A 21,385-nucleotide genomic window follows, 5' to 3' on the forward strand; every position below is an offset into this window, starting at 1 on the left:
TTTGGAAATAAATGAACTTGAATAGAAATGAGGGTGGTTCCCCATGGAATCTCTGATCATCAGTCAGTTTCATTCCACACAATGCCCCTGGATGGACAGCCATTTGGCCATAACTCAGAGGGGTCACTGAGCTGCCCAGGATTCAGATGTATCATCAGGATCCACACCCTACAGATGGCCCCAGTGCAACATTAGTGGGGAAGTGATCCTGAGTGGAAGAGGGAAATGATGAGTTGGGAACTGATTCAGTGAGTGAGGAGGATGTCCTCTCGCAGGCAGCTGAGTGCAGAAAGACGATCCTGAGCTGAGAGGACCCACGTGGTGGGTGGGTTGGAAATCCCCCAGTGAACGTGACAAGCACACCTCCATGTCGGTTGAAAGCAGGAATGGAGACCTTTCTTGGCTGAATCTGTTCATGTGTAAAGCCGCAGACATGTCAACACAGTACAAGCAGTGACAGGCAAGACTGGCTGGTCAGAATACTGCAAGTCAATGCCATGAATGATATGACTGCAGTGTTAGCTTCACATATTCTTGGAATGTTTTATAGGACTATAACTGTACCACAATATCAAGATGCCAAACGGGCACAAGCCTCCTCACCGTTGTGGACATCTTCAAAAGGTAATGCTTCATGAAGGGTCCTCACATCTGGGACATACCTCTTCTCATTACCACCATCCAGGAGAAGATTCAGGAGCCTGAAGAACTACACTTAATGTTTTAGGAACAGGTTTATCTCCTCTGTCATCAGATTTCTGAACAGGCTACGAGCAGATGAGCACTCCCTTGCTATTCCTCTTTTGTTCCATCTAGGAGCGTCAGCAAAAATCGACACGAGTGTAATTACTTCTAACGTACACCTTATTACCCCCGACATCGTATAAAAAATATATAAGAAAAAACACATCCCAAAACGTAATAAAACGTAATAACGTACAATGTAACATGTAACATACATTGGAAATTTAACCCTTAACAGCTTGAGTGAATTCTGCCTAATGAAATGAAGGAGTCTCTACACATGCCCCCCCCTCAGAATTCACCCTAGAAGACAAAGTCAAACGAGCAGGGGCCCGCAAAACTTGGCCGAACCTACTCCTGCCTTCATGGGCAGGTGCCGGGTAGGAAGAATAGTCAATGTCAGAAGCTCTGGAGGTGGGAGGCTGGCCCCTCCATGGGGGCCGTGCCATTTCCACTGTTCAAATGGGCAGGCTTGGGACGATCCACAGAAACACTGTCCAGGATACCTCCAAAGTCCATCTTAAAAAACTATCCCCCACTTCCAACATGCAGAACGGGCCGCCATAAGGCAGTCACAGGGGGCCCCGATGTCCATCACGATGAACAAACACATACGTTGCCTCCCACAGACCCGGCAGCAGGTGTGACCATGGCACGACATGCTGCATCGTGGGCACTGGAGCGAAAGTTTCGGTGCTGTCGATAAAAGTCGACCACTGCTGTGAGGTGGACCATGGGACCATGGATGTCGGGAGAAACTCTCCCGGCACCCGCAGCAGTTGCCTGAAAATGAGGCAGAGAAGGGCTATAGGTCTGTCTTAGGGGCTGTCGTCAGGCCCAACGTAACCCACGGCAGTCTGTACATATATATAAAAAAACGCGCACCCCCAACATAACACGTAACATACACAGCGAACTAACTTAACCCTTAACAGTGTGGGTGAATTCTGCCTAATGAAAGGAAGGAGCATGCAGAGCGGCTTTCACTGAATGGTGGAACAGCTCACACAGACCGTTGGCCTGAGGGTGATAAGCTGTGGTCTGGTGCAGTTTGACCCCCAGATCACGGGCAGCCGCTCACCAAAGCTCGGACGGAAACGCCACTCAAGGACCACGAAGGGAATTAAAGGAGCCGTGGCGTGTCGAAGCACCCTTGTGTGTTGACATGCCAAACAAGCACTAGCCCAGTCCCTGACATTCTTCTTAAGCCTGTGCCACACAAACATTTCTGTCACCAGTTTCTGCGATGCCCTCTGACCCGGGTGAAAGAGCCTGTGGACCACATCGAAAACGCAATGCCGCCAGCTCACTGGCACAACCAGCCTGCGTCGCCCTGTTGACACATCACACAGTTGTGAAACGCCACTGTCACCAAAAGCAACGTCCACCGATTTTTACCCTGTACCTGCTGAACACAGCTCCCACACGCTCGGGACCGAAACCAGGTCTGCCGCCATCTGTGTGTAGTCCAGTGAAGGACCGGGAAAGGCTGTCAGCCACGAGGTTACACTTCCTCGCGACATGCTGGATGTCTGTGGTGAACTCTGAAATAAAAGAAAGATGGCGCTCCTGTCGAGCAGACCAAGTTTCAGAGACCTGAGCCATGGCGAATGTTAGGGGCTTATGATCCACAAAAGCCGTGTGGACGGCCCTCTCGGTGAAAACAAAAATGCCACACAGCCAAGTACAGGCCGAGAAGCTCACAGTTGAACGTGCCGAATTTACACTCACGGGGGTGAAGCTGACGGCTAAAAAGGACGAGAGGCTGCCAAACGCCGTTGACCGACGGTTCACGCACCACGCTGACTGCATAATCCGACACGTCCGTGTCTGGGAGGGGTGTGCAGCAGCATTGCATTAGACAATGCCTGCTCAGTGTCCAAGAACGCCTTGGACCTTTGCTCTGTCCAGTCCATGACGTGCTTGGCTGCTTTGCCCTTAAGTGTCTCGTAGAGCTGAGCTGAACCACTCTCTGGACAAAATGGTGATAAAAGTTCACCATACTCAAAAACTCCTGCAGGGCCTTAACAGTGACTGGCCGAGGGAAGCACTTAACGGCCTCAATTTTAGCCAGCAGGGGAACTGCCCTCGCTGCATTGACGCGGTGTCCAAGGAAATCGACCACAGACAGTCCAAACTGGCACTTCACCAGGTTGACGCTAAGACCGTGCTGATTAAGGCATTAGAAAAAGGTTTTCAAGTGTAAGGGATGTTCGTCCCTATCAAAATGTTATCTGGGTGAACAAACAGAAATGGCAAACCCCTGAGAACATTGTCCATGAGGCGCTGAAAGGTCTGGGCCACGTTCTTCAAACCCAATGGCATTTGAAGGAACTGAACCACACCAAACGGTGTAATAACAGGGTCCACCCCGTGTTTAGCAGTGGAGGAGGAGAAGGTGGGCTCGGTCAGGTCCGGGAACTCAGCAAGGAGGCCGATGAAGTTGTCAAAGATGGAAAGGGCGCTGGACAACTTTGAAGTGCCGGTGCATCAGTGCTGGACGTATGACACAGGAAGATGTCAGAATGTGCTTTTTGTTCGAGGTGGTGTTTGATTATACATGGACACTGAAGCACAAGCTGTATCACTTTATAATGGCATTGGTTGAGGAAGAATAGGAATTAGAATAAGGCAGGAAGTGCGGTCAGAGGAACCCGTATCAGCCAAAGCATGTAGCTCCATTCACTTCTTTCTTAATGGAACTGAGTATAAAGCTACATGATTGACGCTAATCAAAATCACTGCATTCAAGCCCGAAATAACATTGACGGGTTAGGGGTAATGTATTGGGTTTAACAATGACTTTGGTGAGGAAATCTGGTCTGAAATAATGCCTATCATCAGATGCCTCTCAGAATCGAAGGTATTATTTACATGAAGGTTTGGAATGATGAGTAAGTTAGACACTGCTAGGGACAATCTCCCACTCACCTACCACCCGCACGTCTTCGAGTTGTGAGAGGAGACATGATATCCAGAGACAACCCTACACAGTCACAGGGAGAATATGCAAACTTCACAAAACAGCCACCAAAGTCAGGATCGAACCAGGGGTTGCTGGGGAAGTGAGGCAGTGACTCTACTGTCTGTTCCACTGTGCTGACCAAACCTTGGAGGTGGTGGGGCAGAGGCTGGAGTGACTACTTTTCACCATGGGGTGGTTGGAGGTTATCTGGGGTGAGCTGCCTGAGGAGGTTAGAGAGTTAGATATAATTACAACATTCAGAAGAATTGGGATTGCACTTATATAGGAAAAGCTCAGAGGGATAGGGGACTAATGCAGAAAAATTGGATTAACATAGATTGGCATCACAATTGGCATGGATGAGATTTCTTCTGCAGCGCTCTGTCATCTTGGTTAACTAAATAATGGATCCTTCACTTTTTCACCGGAATATTACAGTTCTGCGTGGATTGAAAATAACATCTCCAGCTCACTGACAAATCAACACTGGCGCACATCAAGACTCCATACTTAGCCCACAGCTCTACTCTCTCTACACCCACGACTGTGCGGTGAGACACAGCTCAAATGCCATCTAAAAACTTGCTGATGACACGATTATTGTTGGCAGAATTTCAGATGGTGACGAGAAGGCGTACGAGAGTGAGAAATATAAGCTAGTTGAGTGGTGTCACAGAAGCAACCTTGCACTCAGTGTCAGTAAGACCAAGGAACTGATTGTGGATTTCAGAAAGAGTAAAATGAGGGAACACAAACCCATCCTCCTCGAGGATCAGAAGTGGAAAGGGTGAACAATTTCAGGTTCCTGGGTGATAACATCTCTGAGGATCTATCTTGTACCCCACATATCAATGTACTTATAAAGAAGGCACGACAGCAGCTAAATTTCAGTATGTCACCAAAGACACTCGCCAATTTCAACAGATGTACCGTGGAGATCATTCTAACTTGCTGTAGCACCATCTCGTATGAGGAGTGCCAACTGTCCAGTATTAACCGGGACATCCCATACATTGGGCTAAATTGGTTTGTCCCATACGGGACCGCCTTTGTCCCGTATTTCCCCGCTAAGGTAGAACGTTCCTATGAAACCGTTCGTAAGCCGAAGAAGCAATTACCATTAATTTATACGGGAAAAATTTTTGAGCCAAAAAATAACCTACCAAATCATATCAAATAACACTAACATATAGTAAAAGCAGAAATGATATGATAAATACACAGCCTATATAAAGTAGAAATAATGTATGTACAGTGTAGTTTCACTTAACAGAATCGGGAAGATTAAGGCAAAATCGATTTGTAGAAAAAAGTCAGCACGGACACTCATGCGCACGTCATGTATGCGCACGTACGCATGTTCACACAGGTGCCCGCGCAAGGCTTCACGGTCATGGTAGTCTTTCTCGGGGTTAATACAAGTGTCCCGTATTTGACTGCTACTTTTGTCCCTTATTTGGGAGTGAGAAAGTTGACAACCCTAGGTGAGGAGGACAACTGCACAGGATTGTAATAAGCTGTAGAAAGCTGTAAACTCAGTCAACTCCATCATGGACAGCATCATCCAGGACACCTTCAAGGAGCGATGCCTGAAAAAGGCATCCATCATTAAAGGCCCCCATCACCCAGGACATGTACTCTTCTCAATTCTACCACCTGGGAGGAGCCTGAAGGCACACACTCAACAATTCAGAAATAACAACACTCACAACACGCTGGAGGAACTCAGCAGGTCAGGCAGCATCTGTGGAAACGATCAGTGAACGTTTCGGGCCGGAACCCTTCAAGAGGACGTCCTGATGAAGGGTTCCGGCCCGAAACGTTGACTGATCGTTTCCATGGATGCTGCCCGACCTGCTGAGTTCCTCCAGTTTGTTGTGAGTGTTGCTTTGACCCCAGCATCTGCAGAATATTTTGTGTTTACAATTCAGAAATAGCTTCTTCCCCTCTGCTGCCAGATTTCTGAATGGATATTGAACCTATGCACACTACCTCACTATTATTTTTTCTTTTTCTAACTATTTATTTAATTTAACTTGTTTAATATATATATAATATATAAACTCTTACTGTAATTTACAGTTTTATTATTATGCATTACAATACACTGCTGCTGTGTTTAACAACAAATTTCATTACATATGCCAGTGATATTAAACCTGACTGATTCTTTCCTATTGTTCAAAATTGCAAAAAAATTACTTAGGGTTTGGAGTCACTCATTTAAACACCTGCGGAATGAGAAAAAAATTAGAAGATTGGTTTCTTTTTTCAGGATGACCTTTTTGGCCTCTTAGGGACAGCAAACATTTTGCAACTTAAAGTCTGTCATTCCTAGCATTTGAAACAAAATGAAATTTACGACTATTTTTATAATCCCCTCAAGGATCTAGTCTTCAAAGACAAGAGCTGGTTCAGACATCGGATAGGGCAAAATAAATGGGAAAAAAATCACCAGAACTGCTTTGAGCATCAGATAAATGTGCCTGTCAAATTGTACTTTAAAAGAGAGGCACACACATGACACCTGATGGATAAGTTATTGACTTTATCTGACATTAATTTTGCTTCTAGCAAGCGAGCTATTTTTACAGCTTGCCTTAATCATCAGCTAACAATGTAGCAATGCTCTCGGAAAAGACGGCAAGAAACAACGTATTCACACTGAGTAAGTAAAGTTGCAACTGTCTAAAATTAAGAATTTATTTGGATATGCATATCACCGGCAAATTGCTTGTGGGTTTCCAGACAACAAAATCCAAAGGATTAACCTGTGAACTCCAGAATTCTAATTGTTCTGTTTGAACTGGAATTATGCAAGGAAATTACTTGTACATTTGTATAGTAGTCTTTATACATGGCACGGTACTGCAGCTGTTAACCTAAATGAGTTGTATCTCTGAATAAATAATTAAATGAGCTACGGATGCAAAAACATTACAAAACTGAAGAGGCAAATGTGTGCACTGTGATACACAACAAAATAAGGACCTTTCAGTGTGCTTGTAGTTTATATTGGTTGAAGAATGTGAAAGCCAGGAATGTAGGAAACTTCTCTTCTGTAAATGTTGCCGTAGATACGTACATCAACCTGACAGATACATGGGATCGTTTCTGATTTCTTTCTGGGATCTGTACGTCTCTGGCAAGGCCTGCATCTGTTGCTCGTGCCTTTTAGCCCGTCAGAAGGAGAAAATAAGCCGCTCCTTGAACTACAGCTGGTGAGGATCCTCCCAAACTGCTGTTGGATAGGAGATCTGAAAATTAAACTCTGAAAGAATGGTGATATATTTTCAGATCAGGAGCAGCTGTCTCTGGCTGGTGCATACTGTGGTCCACGATGTTGTGCTGAACTTTTAACCTACTCTAAGATCAATCCAACTCTTCCCCTCTACAAAGTCTTCCATTTATCAATCACTCATGTGCCTGTCTGAAAGTTTCTTAAAAGTCCCTACTGTATCCGCCTCTACCACCACTCCGGCAGTGTGTTTCATGCACTTACCATTCTCTGTGTAAAAAATTATCTCTGACATCCTCCGATCACCTTAAAATTTTGCCCCCTCGTTTTAGCCATTTCTACCCTGGGAAAAAGTCTCTGGCTATCCACTCAGTCTATGCCTCTTAAAATCTTGTAGACCTCTATCAAGTCACCTCTCATCCTCCTCTGCTCCAAAGAGACAAGGCCTAGCTCGCTCAACCTATCCTTATAGGATTCTAGACAACGGGGTGACACGTTGGGGCACCCTTTGAGGGAAGGGTTGTGCAGTCTGATGTGACCAGAATGAATATTAAATTTTCCTGAATGCTATTGGTATCGCTTTGCTTTGGAAACTGAAATAGAAAACCTCAGTTTATTAAAGAAGAACGACGCGTAGCAAAGCAAAAACAGCTCCTCCTTGTTTAACGAAGGACACTTTTGATGGAATCATTTCGGGTTTATCTGCCACCCTTGTGCCTCTTGTTGTCATTCTGGAGACATGCAGTCCTTTCATCCCCCGTCTCTTCATCTCTTCTGCTGTTTGTTTTTTGTCTCTGATCCTGGAGACGTGCATGCCTCTCCTCCTCTGTCTCTTCTTCTCTCACCATTTTTTGTCCTGACTCTTTGATCCTGGAGTCATGTGGCCCTGGCCTCATCCGATTCTTGTTTTCTCCATCTCCTTGCCACCTCTCGAAGACGTTTGGCATCATCTCTTGACCATAATGTCCCCCTTCCCCCTTCCCTCTACAGGCTGACAATTTTTTTTTAACCTTAATGCTGGATAGAAGATACGAAGCAGTAACACAAAAGGATGCTGATTATTCTTGGTGATGTGGTTGATGCTCTCCTAAATGGACGTGATATAGTCACCACTGTCCTTTGACTACAGAAAAGGATTTTATGGGTGTCTCGAAGTACCTCATTACAATAAGATTTAATTATCTCTTATTGATGGGTAGCAGTTAGATCTGTCCCTATCCTGCACATGCTGATGTGATTAGCAGAATGTGATCCCTCGAAATAGAGCTGCCCTGCCCTTTTGCCCCGGTAGGTGTCGCTGCTGAGGCTGGCCGTGCGCATGCGTTGGGCTGTCGCGTCCCGATTTCCATGATGGCGGATCAGCTCTCAGGTTCAGAGGGAGCCTGTTGATTTTTGTGAATGAGCAATTTTATACAAATATATAACCCTGAACTTTGCCTGCATTCTGTTAGTTTGCATATTTTAATTTGATTTAGCCAAAAAAAGTGCCGCTGTAATGCACTGCTTGCACTAATTGGAGGTCACAAACAGACAAACAGACAGACAGAGCATGAGAGTTTTAGTAGTATATAGATGTTCTCTAGTCCAGGCAGCATTCTGGGAAATCTCCTCTGCATGCCTTTAAAGTTTCCACATCCTTCCTATAATGAGGCGACCCAATCTGAACACAATATTTCATATGTGATCTAACAAGGGTTTTATAGAGCTGCAACGTTTGGACCATGATAGGACAAAGGCCGTGATGAGCTCTGGAGTGGGTGGTGCTGGTGAAACCGGTTCATGGCCAGGATTGGTCAGTGCTACTTGACAGCACTGCCAAAGATGGCTTCCAACACTCTGCTGATGACTGAAATTTGCCTGATGGGTGATGATTGGCTGGATTGGATCTAATCTGCTTTTTGTGTACAAGTCTCCTGGACGGACTCCAGCGCTGTAACTGCAGTGGAATGGCTTGGCTGGAGGTACAGCTAATTTTGGAGTGCTGGTCTTCAGTATAACAGCTGGGATGCTGTCTGCTTCTTAAGCCTTGGAAGTTTCCAAAGCTCTCAGTTGTGGTTGCAGTGAGGACCAAATTTACAATCCAAAATCCTTCCAAACACCACTCCCAACAAGCACATTCAATTTTGGCTGTACATTTTCAGATACTGATGTGTTAGTCTCTTGTAAAGGCAAGTAGTCTCCCCTCCCCTCACGCTCCCTCGATGCCCCTATTCCTTCTATTTCCTCCTCACTTTCTAGAAGTCCTCTCTCTGCTCTCTTTCTTTCTTTTTAAATCTTTTTATTGAGTAAGTATACAAAAAAGGTAAGCCATATAAACATTAATACAATGTTAAAGTATAATAAAATTCCAAAAGATAACAATACCAAAAAGAAAATACTACAAACAATGTAATTTAAGCATAAGAAACCAAGATAACATAATAGTATACTAAATTTTATATATATCAATGGAAAAAAAAGAAAAAAAAAACCCCCAAAAAAAACCCACCGTGCAGCTAACTAAAAGCAAGGCAAAGCAATGGGCTAACTTGAAACCAAACAGAGTTAAACTTAAAATCACGTCCTCAATCCCGACCTCCATTAAAAACAGTGAAAAAAAAACAAGAAGGGTAAATATTACATTAAATGAAAATATCGAATAAAAGGTCCCCAAATCTGTTCAAATTTAAATGAAGAATCATAAAGGTTACTTCTAATTTTCTCCAAATTCAAACATAAAATCGTCTGAGAAAACCAAAAAAAGGTAGTTGGAGCATTAAGCTCTTTCCAATGTTGTAAAATACATCTTTTCGCCATTAAAGTAAGAAATGCAATCATTCTACGGGCTGAAGGGGAAAGATTACTAGAAATTTTAGGTAGTCCAAAGATAGCAGTAATCTCTCTCTGCTCTCTGACTTCCCCCTTATTGCTCCCTCATTTGCTCCTCACTACCCACTCATTTATCTCCCCACTCCCTCTCACTGCTGCCTCATTCTCCCCTCACTGTTCACCATTGCTCCCCCCCACACTTCCATTCACTACCTCCCCTCTGCGACTTTGCTCCCTCTCACTCCCACATCGCTCCCCTCTTACTGCCTCCTCACGGCCCCATAATCACATTGCTCAGAATAAGGCTTCCAACAAGGCCCTACACAGTTGTCACAATTAGTAAGTTTGTTAGTGACATGAAAATGGGTCGTGTTGTGAAGGGTGAGGAAGGTTGTCAAAAGGAACAGTGGGATATACAGTAGATGAGCTGGAAAAGTGCTAGAAGCAATGGCAGATATAATTTAATGCCAGAAAATGTAGTTTGGGAAACCAAGTAGGGTTATGATGTATACAGCAAACAGTAGCCCACTAAGGAAAATTGATGAACAGAGATACCTAGGGATTCAAGTCTCTACTGGAAGTGGCAATACAGGGAGATAGGTGGTGAAGAAGACATGCAGCATGCATGCATTTAGAGATTGAGGAATAGACTATAAAAGTTGGCTTGTTATGTTGTAACTTTACAAAGCATTGGTTACTCTCTACTTGGAGTATGAGATAGAGTTCTGGTCACTACACCACGGGAAGGATGTAATTGCACTGGAGTGGTGCACAGGAAATTCGCCAGGATGTCTCCTGGATTGGAAAACTTCTGGCATGGGGAGAGAGTGAATAGATTGGGCTTGTTTTCCCTGGATTGAAGGAGGCGATTAAGGGTGTCTTAATGACATATAAAATTATGAAGGGAAAGATAGAGTAAATAGTGAAAATATTTCTCCCATGATTGGGGCATCGAAAACGAGGACAAAATTTTATGTTGAGAAGAAGAAGTTTCGAAGGAGACTTGAGGGGAAAGTTTTTTACACAGACAGCTGGAACTCTCTGCCAGAGGAGGTGGTAAAATCAGATTCAAACTCAAGGTCCACGAGACATTTAGACAGACATAAGCAGGCAAGGCACAAAAGGACACAGCCTAATCTGGGCAGTGTAGATAGGTAAGATAGTTGGTATAGATGTAGAGCATCCAGGCACCAGTTTCTATATTGTAAGAATGCAGAACTCTGAAAAATCCCCTTCACACATTTACAGACTGACCAAACTATCCCCCTGTATTATACAACAGACTTCTGCCCACATGAATTATCCCCCCTGTGTTAAACAATAACAGAATACTTGTCTGTATGAACTGCCCCCTTGTACTATACAATGACAGAACACTTCCCACATGAATTGTCCCCCCTGTGTTATACAACAGCAGAACATTCGCCTATATAAACTGCCCCTTCTGTGCTATATATGAACAGACCTCCACCCCACAAGTCCAGCACTTGCATTTCGATACAAAGAAAGACCAGGTCTGATATGAGCTTTGTCAAAAAACCAGAGCACCCGAAGGAAACCCAGGCGGTAACAGGCAGAATGTAGGAACTCCTTGCAGGCAGTGGTGGGAATTGAACCTGGGTTGCCTATACTGTAAAGTGTTGTGCTAACCACGATGCCACTCCACACTTAGACTTTGCCTCCATAATAGCTGAGAAGCCTGTGCTGATCCTGGTGACATTGCACTCATCTGCGAGCCTCAAAAAATCTGTTCCTTCTTGCCCTATTTCCTGTCCTTTGGTCATTCACTTCAATCCAATGCCTTGCAGCTCATCCTATGAGTTCTATTATGTGGAACATTATTCAATGACTTTTGATAATCTATATAACCTCCAATAATTTGCATCCAATTGTTTGGAAATCCTGATGGTGAGATATTTGGCTTCCTCATTAGTGTGGGGAGTGCCACCTGTAGCCTTGGGCCAGAGCCAGTGATGGGAGGGCACAGGATGGCTGGATGAATCAGAGGCGACTGAATCGAAGCAGAATGTGCAAAACTGAAAAGGAAGAACTATAGTAATGGAGGTTTTCAGGAGATGAACAAAGGAGGAGTCTGAAGATGAACAAGGCAGAACTCACAAGAGATCAACTTTCACAAGGATGATCAATGTCCTTGGGGCAAGAAGGAGAGAAATTGGTTAGCCAACAAGTGATCCCTATTACACTATGTGAGGCTGGTTGTGTATGGGCAAAAAGGAGCAGTAGAATTCAAGAATTAGGTAGTAATATCAAATTAGTATGATGAGTTGATGCATAAGTTGTGAGTAGTTTGAAGTAATTAGACTTTGCATGGTTTTTCGTCTAATCTAAGCTGACCAAGCTAAGGGTCAATAAGAGCAAGTGGGGTGTGTTGCTGGTGTTGGTGTCCAGTCTGTGGGCTGAGAGTGCAGCTGAAGCTGGGGTCATGATCCGGGTCACAAGATATCTGGGATGTGAGTCGGTTTATTGTTGAAAATGGAATAGATAGTATCACCCTTCAACACACCAAGTTCACTTGAAAACTTTTCAGTATGTTGAAAAACGAAATAAAGATCAGTTTGGTGCTTGTGGAAGTAACATGCAGCAAATCTACAAGTCCAGCACCATCAAAATCCCAAGAATGTCAGATGTCAAAGTTTTACTGGACACCATATTCACTTGTGCAAATTTATCTAATCTGCCAGGCATACTGTCCAATAAAATCTAACAATTATCCTTTCATACAAATACACTCAATCTGCCTCACACCATGAGATTTTAGGTGTTCCTTTGGACTTCACATTGCAGCATTTTGCAAACAACGATATTAGACCAATTGACTTAGTTGTGTTACAATCTGTTGCTCTTCAGTTTGTTTGAATGACCCAGGGCCCTGGACATTTTGGAACAGCATTACTAAAGTCTTCACCTCTGTAGCTCCGATCTAAATTTTCATGTGTTGGACATTTGACTGTTTTTAATTTCCTTCAGAACTTCATTTTCAGTTCTATTAGTCATAGTCATAGTCATAGTCATACTTTATTGATCCCGGGGGAAATTGGTTTTCGTTACAGTTGCACCATAAATAATTAAATAGTAATAAAACCATAAATAATCAAACAGTAATATGTAAATTATGCCAGGAAATAAGTCCAGGACCAGCCTATTGGCTCAGGGTGTCTGACCCTCCAAGGGAGGAGTTGTAAAGTTTGATAGCCACAGGCAGGAATGACTCCCTATGACGCTCTGTGTTGCATCTCGGTGGAATGAGTCTCTGGCTGAATGTACTCCTGTGCCCACCCAGTACATTACGTAGTGGATGGGAGACATTGTCCAAGATGGCATGCAACTTGGACAGCATCCTCTTTTCATTAATTACATCAATTACATTAAGGTCCTTGCTACCATTTGACTCTCACTAAGCCAAGTTTACAAACCTTACGTTATGGGTGGTGAACTAATGTGATGCACCAGTGATGCTGCAGAACTTCTTAACGCCAGGTTTTCCAGTGCTGACAAATAATATTGAGTGTTTTACACTGTATTAGAAGACTTGTGTGTCTATATTTAATAATTTATTGATATTCCTTTTGCAATTCCATTAATATACTATAATATATAATACTGTTTGAAGCCTGTGCAACACTGGTATAAAGGAACGTGTAAAAAAATAAGGAACAGATAAAGTGTGAGAGGATTTTCTGATTGGGCTCACAGTGAGGGTGCCCAGCTTTGCCTCGGTATCAGAATCTCCAGCCTGCTCAAAAAAGCAAGTATTAATCCCTCTCCCCATTGACCCTTATTGTACATTTTGCCCAGCACAGCATTAATCTTTGCACGGTTGTTTGCTAATCTACCTACTAATTTTCGGATGCAGTGGCAATTTGAAACCCCATAGCTCGCTACAACAAATGACACAGAGTGAGGGGCAAGCATCGTGTTTGTCAATTTTCTTCAACTGTTTTGCAGGAAGATTTTTGACTATATTTGTCAGCTGGCCCTTTTTATCCCAGTTAGAAGTGACATTAGGCACAGCTAAGGACTAATTTCCTTGCATCTGTGCTAAAATACAATGTGATCATACTGGATTATTTATATCTAATTAACCATGACAAGCAAAACGTATCTGTACCATCCTTTGGCACGCACAGTACACTGCCTTCGCACACAGTGTAAATTCACTGAGCATCCATTTCTACATCAGCAGGATCAACAGCTCCAGGAGTGACGGCAGCTGCAGTGGAAACACTTTCATGAGCATCACTGCATCAAAAGTGACATTCCATTAACCCAGTGCTGGCTGGTGTTTAAAGACCATTAAAAACATCAGATCCAGCACTGTGGGCTGTGTCTGCACAAAACAGAGAGGTATAAACCAACAAAGCATGTCCTGGAACTGGGCTTCCGACTGTTAAAGTAGAGTTGGGCATCCCCCTTCAGCACTGGCCTTTGTGGTTCCGATTCTCTCCCAGGACAGGACCATTCATTTCCCATTTCACAGGATCAGAGAGTAATGCAGCGCGGAAACCCATCTTGTCCACACCAACAAAGTCGCAAGGGGCCCATACCCAGGCTAGTCCCAGTTGCCTGTATTTGACCTATAAACTCTCTTAAACCTTTCCTACCCACATACCTGTCCAAAGCACACATTCATGGCTGAAAATAATGAGAGGCCGTGGAAGCAGAATAGTTCCCACTGCTGCCCTAGACCCAGACCCGGGATCAATCCTCGTGCTGCCTGCAAGGAATTTGCACATTCTCCCTGAGGGCTTCTGCTGAAAGCAATAGTTTCCTCCCGTTAGTTTGTTGACCACTGTAAGTTATCTTATAGTGCTGGTAATTCAGTAGGAAAAAGGTTCTTTGGCCTATATGTGTCCACGCTGACCAGAATGTACGCTCAGTGATCACTTGATTAAGTATTTCCTGTTCCTGATAAAGTGGCCACTGAGTGTATGTTCGTGGTTTTCCGATACTGTAGCCCATCCACTGCAAGGTTCGAAGTGTTGTGGATTCAGGGATGCTCTTCTGCACACCACTGTTGTAATGTGTGGTCATCTGAGTTACCGTCGCCTGCCTTCAGCTAGAACCAGTCTGGCCCTTCTCCTCTGACTTCTCTCATTATCAAGGTGGTTTTGCCCACAGAACTGTCACTCACTGGATTTTTTTTTAAATTTTTCACACCATTCTCCGCAAACTCTAGAGACTGTTATGTGTGAAAATTACAAGAGATCAGCAGTTTCTGAGATACTCAAATCACCCTGTTTAGCAACACGGTCAAAGTCACTAAGATCACATTTCTTCCCTATTCTGATATTTGGTCTGATTAACATCTGAGCCTCTTGACCATGAAGAATAAAGAGTCACAAACAAGAGGAAATCTGCAGTAGATTTTGTGATGCTATTCATATGTAGTTAATAACAAGCTACATGAACATGTGGCATTTCGCTGCAAGACACAGTGAGATATAACCTCTTAAAACCAAACACAAGGACAATTAATGTGGATACCTATTGAGCCTGATTTAGAATCAATGATTCTCCAAACAAGAGCACATAAAACCAAAAGATATCGGAGCAGAATTAGGCTATTTGGCCCATCACATTTGCTCTGCCATTCGATCATGGCTGTTTTATTTTTCCTCTCAGCCCCATTCTCCTGCCTTCTCCCCATAACCTTTAATGCCCTTACTAATTATCAATCACAGTTTTAAATATACCTGGAGTCCAGCCATCTGCGGAAATGAATTCCACAGATTCACAACCCTCTGGCTAAAGAAATTCCTCCTCAGCTTTATTCTAAAAGGATGTTATTCTCTTCTGAGGCTGTGCTCTCTGGTCTTACTATTGGAAACATCCTCTCTGTGTCCACTCTATCTAAGCCTTTCAGTATTCGGTATGTTACCATGAGTTTCCCCCTCATTATTCTAAACTCTACCAAGTATCTGTAACATCTGTAATCTGTCAAGTAGGGGACCGTGCACAATTCTGATTTGATGGAGACAGACGTGAGAGTACGGAGGAACATCTGGAAAACTTCTGAAATGGCCGCTTCGCTGCTGCTGCTACTGTGTGGTAACCGGAATCTCTGGAGCAGAAGGCCCCGAATCCTCGGCTTTGCTTGTTTTAGCTGCCGGGGTGAGGTCGAAGGCGCTCGGCAGAAGATGGCACTCGGGAGGCTGTATCGGAGGGGCTGGTCAGAGGCTCGAAGTGTTCGGATGGACGGACTCAGTGTCAGCTGTGGTCGGCTGCTTCCAATGCATCGGCAGTTGTCGGTGCCTGGAGGTTTATGGCAGGGAGTTTCTCCCTTTTGCCGCCTGCTATCGGGGACTCGGGAGTCAATCAGGACTTGAGACTTTTTTTTTACCGTGCCCATGGTCTGTTCTTTATCAAATTATGGTATTGCTTTGCACTGCTGTAACTATATGTTATAATTATGTGGTTCTGTCAGTGTTAGTCTTTGGTTTGTCCTGTTTTTCTGTGATATCACTCTGGAGGAACATTGTATCATTTCTTAATGCATGTATGCATTTCTAAATGACAATAAAAAGAGGACTGAGTGTTCTCATAATCTAATCTAATCCAATCTAAGTACAGCCCAAAGCCAATAAGTGCTCCTCAGATGTTAGCCCTTTCTTTGTTGGGATCACACAAAGCAGGAAGACTGAAAACTACGACAGGGGTTGAGTAGGTGTCACACATATTGGCTCTGTTCTAGGCACTTGGAAGCACAGAACTCCTCCCTTCAAGTGTATCAATGAAGTTCTGGCTTTTAATAAAACACTGTCGGTCAGTTATATTTTTCAGTCTGTGTAATCGGAAGTTTCCAACTCAAATTCAGATATTCAGTCAGGATTTAAATCTGGATTAGGTTCCTCGGTCTAAGTTACCATTTCGGTAAAACAGAACCAATCTTCTCTTACTAACAATAGCATAATCCATGAAAATGTGGGAAGAATAATTTATGCAGGATTAGTGGTTGATTGTCAGCATGGACTCAAAGGGCCAACGGGCCTGTTTCTATGTTGCATCTCTCTACGACTCTATTAACATCTACAAAGAGATCAGAAATGAAATCTATTATAATAGGCAAGACGATAGCACAGTGGCTGCCTAAACTGCTAACAACAGTTATCGACAAATTATCCTCAACAATTGGTCAAATGTGGCGGATTGAGTGTGTAGTGCACACAATGGCACTTCTGCACAGGTGGTTGCTATGTTAGAGATTGCTTAGATGCGCAATCACTTTTGATCAATTGTAACCAATGTGAATCCCTGCCCTGTTATCCATCACTTTAAAGAGTATCTACACTTAAGAAAGATTTGTAATGAAGTATATCGGAAGTAAGATTTGGCCATTCCACTGTTTTGTTCTGCAGTTTGATAGATCATGCCTGATCTGATTTTTGTCTTAACTCCTATTTCCTGCTCATCATCTGTAGCATTAGTTCAAAATCCAATATAGTTTATAGAGAATATAGTTTTTGACTCAGTATCCATGGCTGTGAGTGGCAGAAATTTGCAAAATGTAATCCCCCAAAAGAAGAAATTCCTCAATTTGACGTGGTCGATTCCTTATCTTGAGTGTACTTCTTAGTTCTAGACTCCCTCAGCAGAGGAAGCATTTTCACAGAATCTATGCTGGTTCAATGGAATCACCTCTCATTCTTCGAAACTCCAATTTACCGCAGCTCATTCTGCTCAATTTCCCCTGAAAGATGATCCACTCATCCCAGAAAGTAAACAGAATTCTTCAAAGAATACTTATCATATCTCCAGGAAACTTCATCCAACAGCTCACATATAACTAATTACTTTGAGATGCGTCACCTGCTGTTAGATAGACATGCAAAATTAACTGCAGTCAATTTCACAAGAGTACATACAGGACGTCAAGGTGAAGGAGGCTAATGGTTCATATAAACCTTCTTACACACAAAAAATGATCAATCATCATAATTGTTTTACTGTGTGATTGGAGTTAAATAAATGTGTATTCTAATCAAGTGACCGTATAGACGACCTGTAGTTCCCATTGATACATCACAACTGCAAGCAAGCAACAAGCTATTTTTTTATCGAGGAGCAGCACTCCCATTATCAGCTATGTGGTTCAGCATTCCAATAGTTGTAACTAGAAGAGACTGAAGGTACCAGTATCAAGATCTAATTGGACTATTCTTTAAAAGATGCTTCCTAAGTCGATAAAATCCTTTCACTGTGTAAAACTGGCTGCCCTGTGTTCTTGTCAGAGTCTGTGGATCTGTGAATCTCCCGTGAATGCACAGGCTGACATACAGAAGTGCCAAGATGTGGGAAAGGCTTGAATAATCAGATGAAAAGTCTGAATGTGTTTGCAAACCATCTCTAACAAAGTGAATAGCTGTTTATCAAATAAACATAAAGAGTGTTTGGGGATCTCATTAGAAAGGAGCTGCATTTCAGAGCATTGGTTTGTAGATACGAAGGTCTGCCTCGTGCCTGTTGAGCACACAGCCTTGGCTGCAGCAACAATGAAGAGTAGTTCTTGGTCTTTGGAAAAGCCGGGGTACAAAAATTCACCAGGGTGAGATACCTTACCAAGGCGAAGTACCTCAGCAGGGAGACCTCACTGAGGTGAGGTACCTCACCAGGGAGACCTCACCGAGGCGAGGTACCTCACCAGGGAGACCTCACCGAGGCGAGGTACCTCAGCAGAGAGACCTCACTGAGGGGAGGTACCTCACCAGGGAGACCTCACTGAGGTGAAATACCTCACCAGGGAGACCTCACTGAGGTGGAGTACCTCACTGAGGTGAAGTACTTCATCAGGGAGACCTCACCGAGGCGAGGTACCTCAGCAGGGAGACCTCACTGAGGGGAGGTACTTCAGCAGGGAGACCTCACCGAGGCGAGGTACCTCACCTGGGAGACTTCACCGAGGTGAGGTACCTCACCAGGGAGACCTCACCGAGGCGAGGTATCTCAGCAGGGAGACCTCACCAGGGAGACCTCACCGAGGTGAGGTACCTCACCAGGGAGACCTCACCGAGGCGAGGTATCTCAGCAGGGAGACCTCACCAGGGAGACCTCACCGAGGTGAGGTACCTCAACAGGGAGACCTCACCGAGGGGAGGTACCTCAGCAGGGAGACCTCACCAAGATGAAGTACCTCACTAGGGAGACCTCACCGAGGTGAAGTACCTCAGCAGGGAGACCTCACTGAGGTGAAATACCTCACCTGGGAGACCTCACTGAGGTGAAGTACCTCACCAGGGAGACCTCACTGAGATGAAATACCTCACCAAGCTGACCAACAACAACACACACAAAATACTGGAAGAACTCAAGAGGCCAAGCAGCATCTATGGAAAAGAGTAAACAGCCGACATTTCAGGCTGTGACCCTTCCTTAGTCCTGATAAAGGGTTTCAACCTAAAACGTCAACTGTTTACTCTTTTACGCAGAGGCTGCTAGGCGTGCTGAGTTCCTCCAGCATTTTATGTGTGTTGCTTGGATTTCCAGCATCTGCAGATCTTCTCGTGTTTGACCATCAACAATGCATTTATACTATTTCTACAATAATCTGTTTTATATTTTCATCAGCTCCTCATCAGCTACCCCCAGTTTCAACCCATCACCTCCACAGGAACAGCAGCAATTTACAGCAGTCAGTTCACATACAGACACACATACTGTTTATTTGGAAAGAGGCAGTACATTTAGCACCCAGAGAAAATCCATGCAGACATGGGGAAAATGCACGAACTCCACACAGACCACATCAAAGGCCAGTACTGAGGCCAGGTCTCAGGAGTCAGAGCTAACAGTTCGACTGACTGTGCCTCTGTGTTGCCAATATATTAAAGGTGACAGGGCAAGTTACTAAAACTGAAAATAATTTATAAGGTCTTTAATCAATAGTTTCTTCGAAGTAAAAGTGAGAAGGTTAATTCCCTGCTGGAAAAATATGACTGATCCAACTGCAACACTTTCTGACATTATCAATAACTTTGGAGTGTGGAAATGATGTGATGTGGAGACGATGGGACAACTCTATTTGCAGGCCAGGAAGAGATATAACAAAACTTTTTTTTCAATAATGAGGAGGTTTGACAGAGTAATAGGGTGAAATTGATTCAATTGCTGGACAGGTTGGTAATTAGATGCCATTGTAGCTAAAAAGAAAAGATGAATAGTGTTTTAAGTAGAATGCTGTCATCAGAAATTGATAGGCCAACAGCAGGACTGAAATAGAAGCAATTGTGTCTTTCAAAAGAGAATTTTTTGATAAGAGAGTCGTGGGGGATAAAAGCAGAGTGTATCTAATTGGCTGAGACTTTCAAACAGATGGTGTAGGGATGATTGACCAATGGGCTGACATACTGTACTTTATCATTTAAATAAACAAGAAACATATCTCTGATCATTACATAAACCCATGAAATTAGCAATATAATCAGAAAGTTTACTGCAGTATTCAGTCAACTCTGTGGAAAGCTTCTGAGGCTATTGGTCATAACTAATTCCATATGCGTTTGCAATCAGATCCAAAAATATCGAAGGTTACAGTCATTTCCTATTTAAAATTAGAAATAGACTAAACAGAATGAAGTACAGTAATAAGATTAAACTTCAAGCAACTATTTCCACATTGGTTAATGTTTGTTATAAACAAGATCACCACATAATAGCGTTGAAATATACAATTCCAGTCTGGTGTTATAGAACACTTACAGAACATTTCTTCCACCATCTCTAATTATAATCAGACAACAGGAATTCTGCAGATGCTGGAAATTCAAGCAACACACATAAAAATTGCTGGTGAACGCAGCAGGCCAGGCAGCATCTCTAGGAAGAGGTGCAGTCAACGTTTCAGGCCGAGACCCTTCGTCAGGACTAACTGAAGGAAGAGTGAGTAAAGGATTTGAAAGTTGGAGGGGGAGGGGGAGATCCAAAATGATAGGAGAAGACAGGAGAGGGAGGGATGGAGCCAAGAGCTGGACAGGTGATAGGCAAAAGGGATACGAGAGGATCATGGGACAGGAGGTCCGGGAAGAAAGAGGATGGGCAAGGGGTACATTCAGAGAGACAGAGGGAGAAAAAGGAGAGTGAGAGGAAGAATGTGTGTATAAAAATAAGTAACAGATGGGGTACAAGGGGGAGGTGGGGCATTAGCAGAAGTTAGAGAAGTCGATGTTCATGCCATCAGGTTGGAGGCTACCCAGACGGAATATAAGGTGTTGTTCCTCCAACCTGAGTGTAGCTTCATCTTTACAGTAGAGGAGGCCATGGATAGACATGTCAGAATGGGAATGGGATGTGGAATTAAATGTGTGGCCACTGGGAGATCCTGCTTTCTCTGGCGGACAGAGCGTAGATGTTCAGCAAAGCGGTCTCCCAGTCTGAGTCGGATCTCGCCAATACATAAAAGGCCATATCGGGAGCACTGGACGCAGTATATCACCCCAGCCGACTCACAGGTGAAGTGTTGCCTCACCTGGAAGGACTGTTTGGGGCCCTGAATGGTGGTAAGGGAGGAAGTGTAAGGGCATGTGTAGCACTTGTTCCGCTTACACGAATAAGTGCCAGGAGGGAGATCAGTGGGGAGGGATGGGGGGGACGAATGGACAAGGGAGTTGCATAGGGAG

General features: G+C 43.8%; 1 protein-coding gene and 1 long non-coding RNA gene across 3 annotated transcripts in view; one reads left to right on the plus strand and one right to left on the minus strand.

Moving 5' to 3' along the window:
- epha8 (eph receptor A8) overlaps positions 1 to 21,385 on the minus strand; it is a 390,012-nt gene that overhangs the window by 210,384 nt on the left and 158,243 nt on the right. The gene's annotated exons all lie outside the window — the stretch shown is intronic.
- The window catches only part of LOC134337638 (uncharacterized), a 79,119-nt gene continuing 64,044 nt past the window's right edge, over positions 6,311 to 21,385 (plus strand). The window contains exon 1 of the long non-coding RNA XR_010016040.1: positions 6,311 to 6,377. This is a non-coding gene — a long non-coding RNA (uncharacterized LOC134337638). The remainder of the gene's footprint in view (positions 6,378 to 21,385) is intronic.

This window comes from Mobula hypostoma, chromosome 25, assembly GCF_963921235.1.
Source record: "Mobula hypostoma chromosome 25, sMobHyp1.1, whole genome shotgun sequence".
In the NCBI taxonomy this organism is placed as follows: Eukaryota; Metazoa; Chordata; class Chondrichthyes; order Myliobatiformes; family Myliobatidae; genus Mobula; species Mobula hypostoma.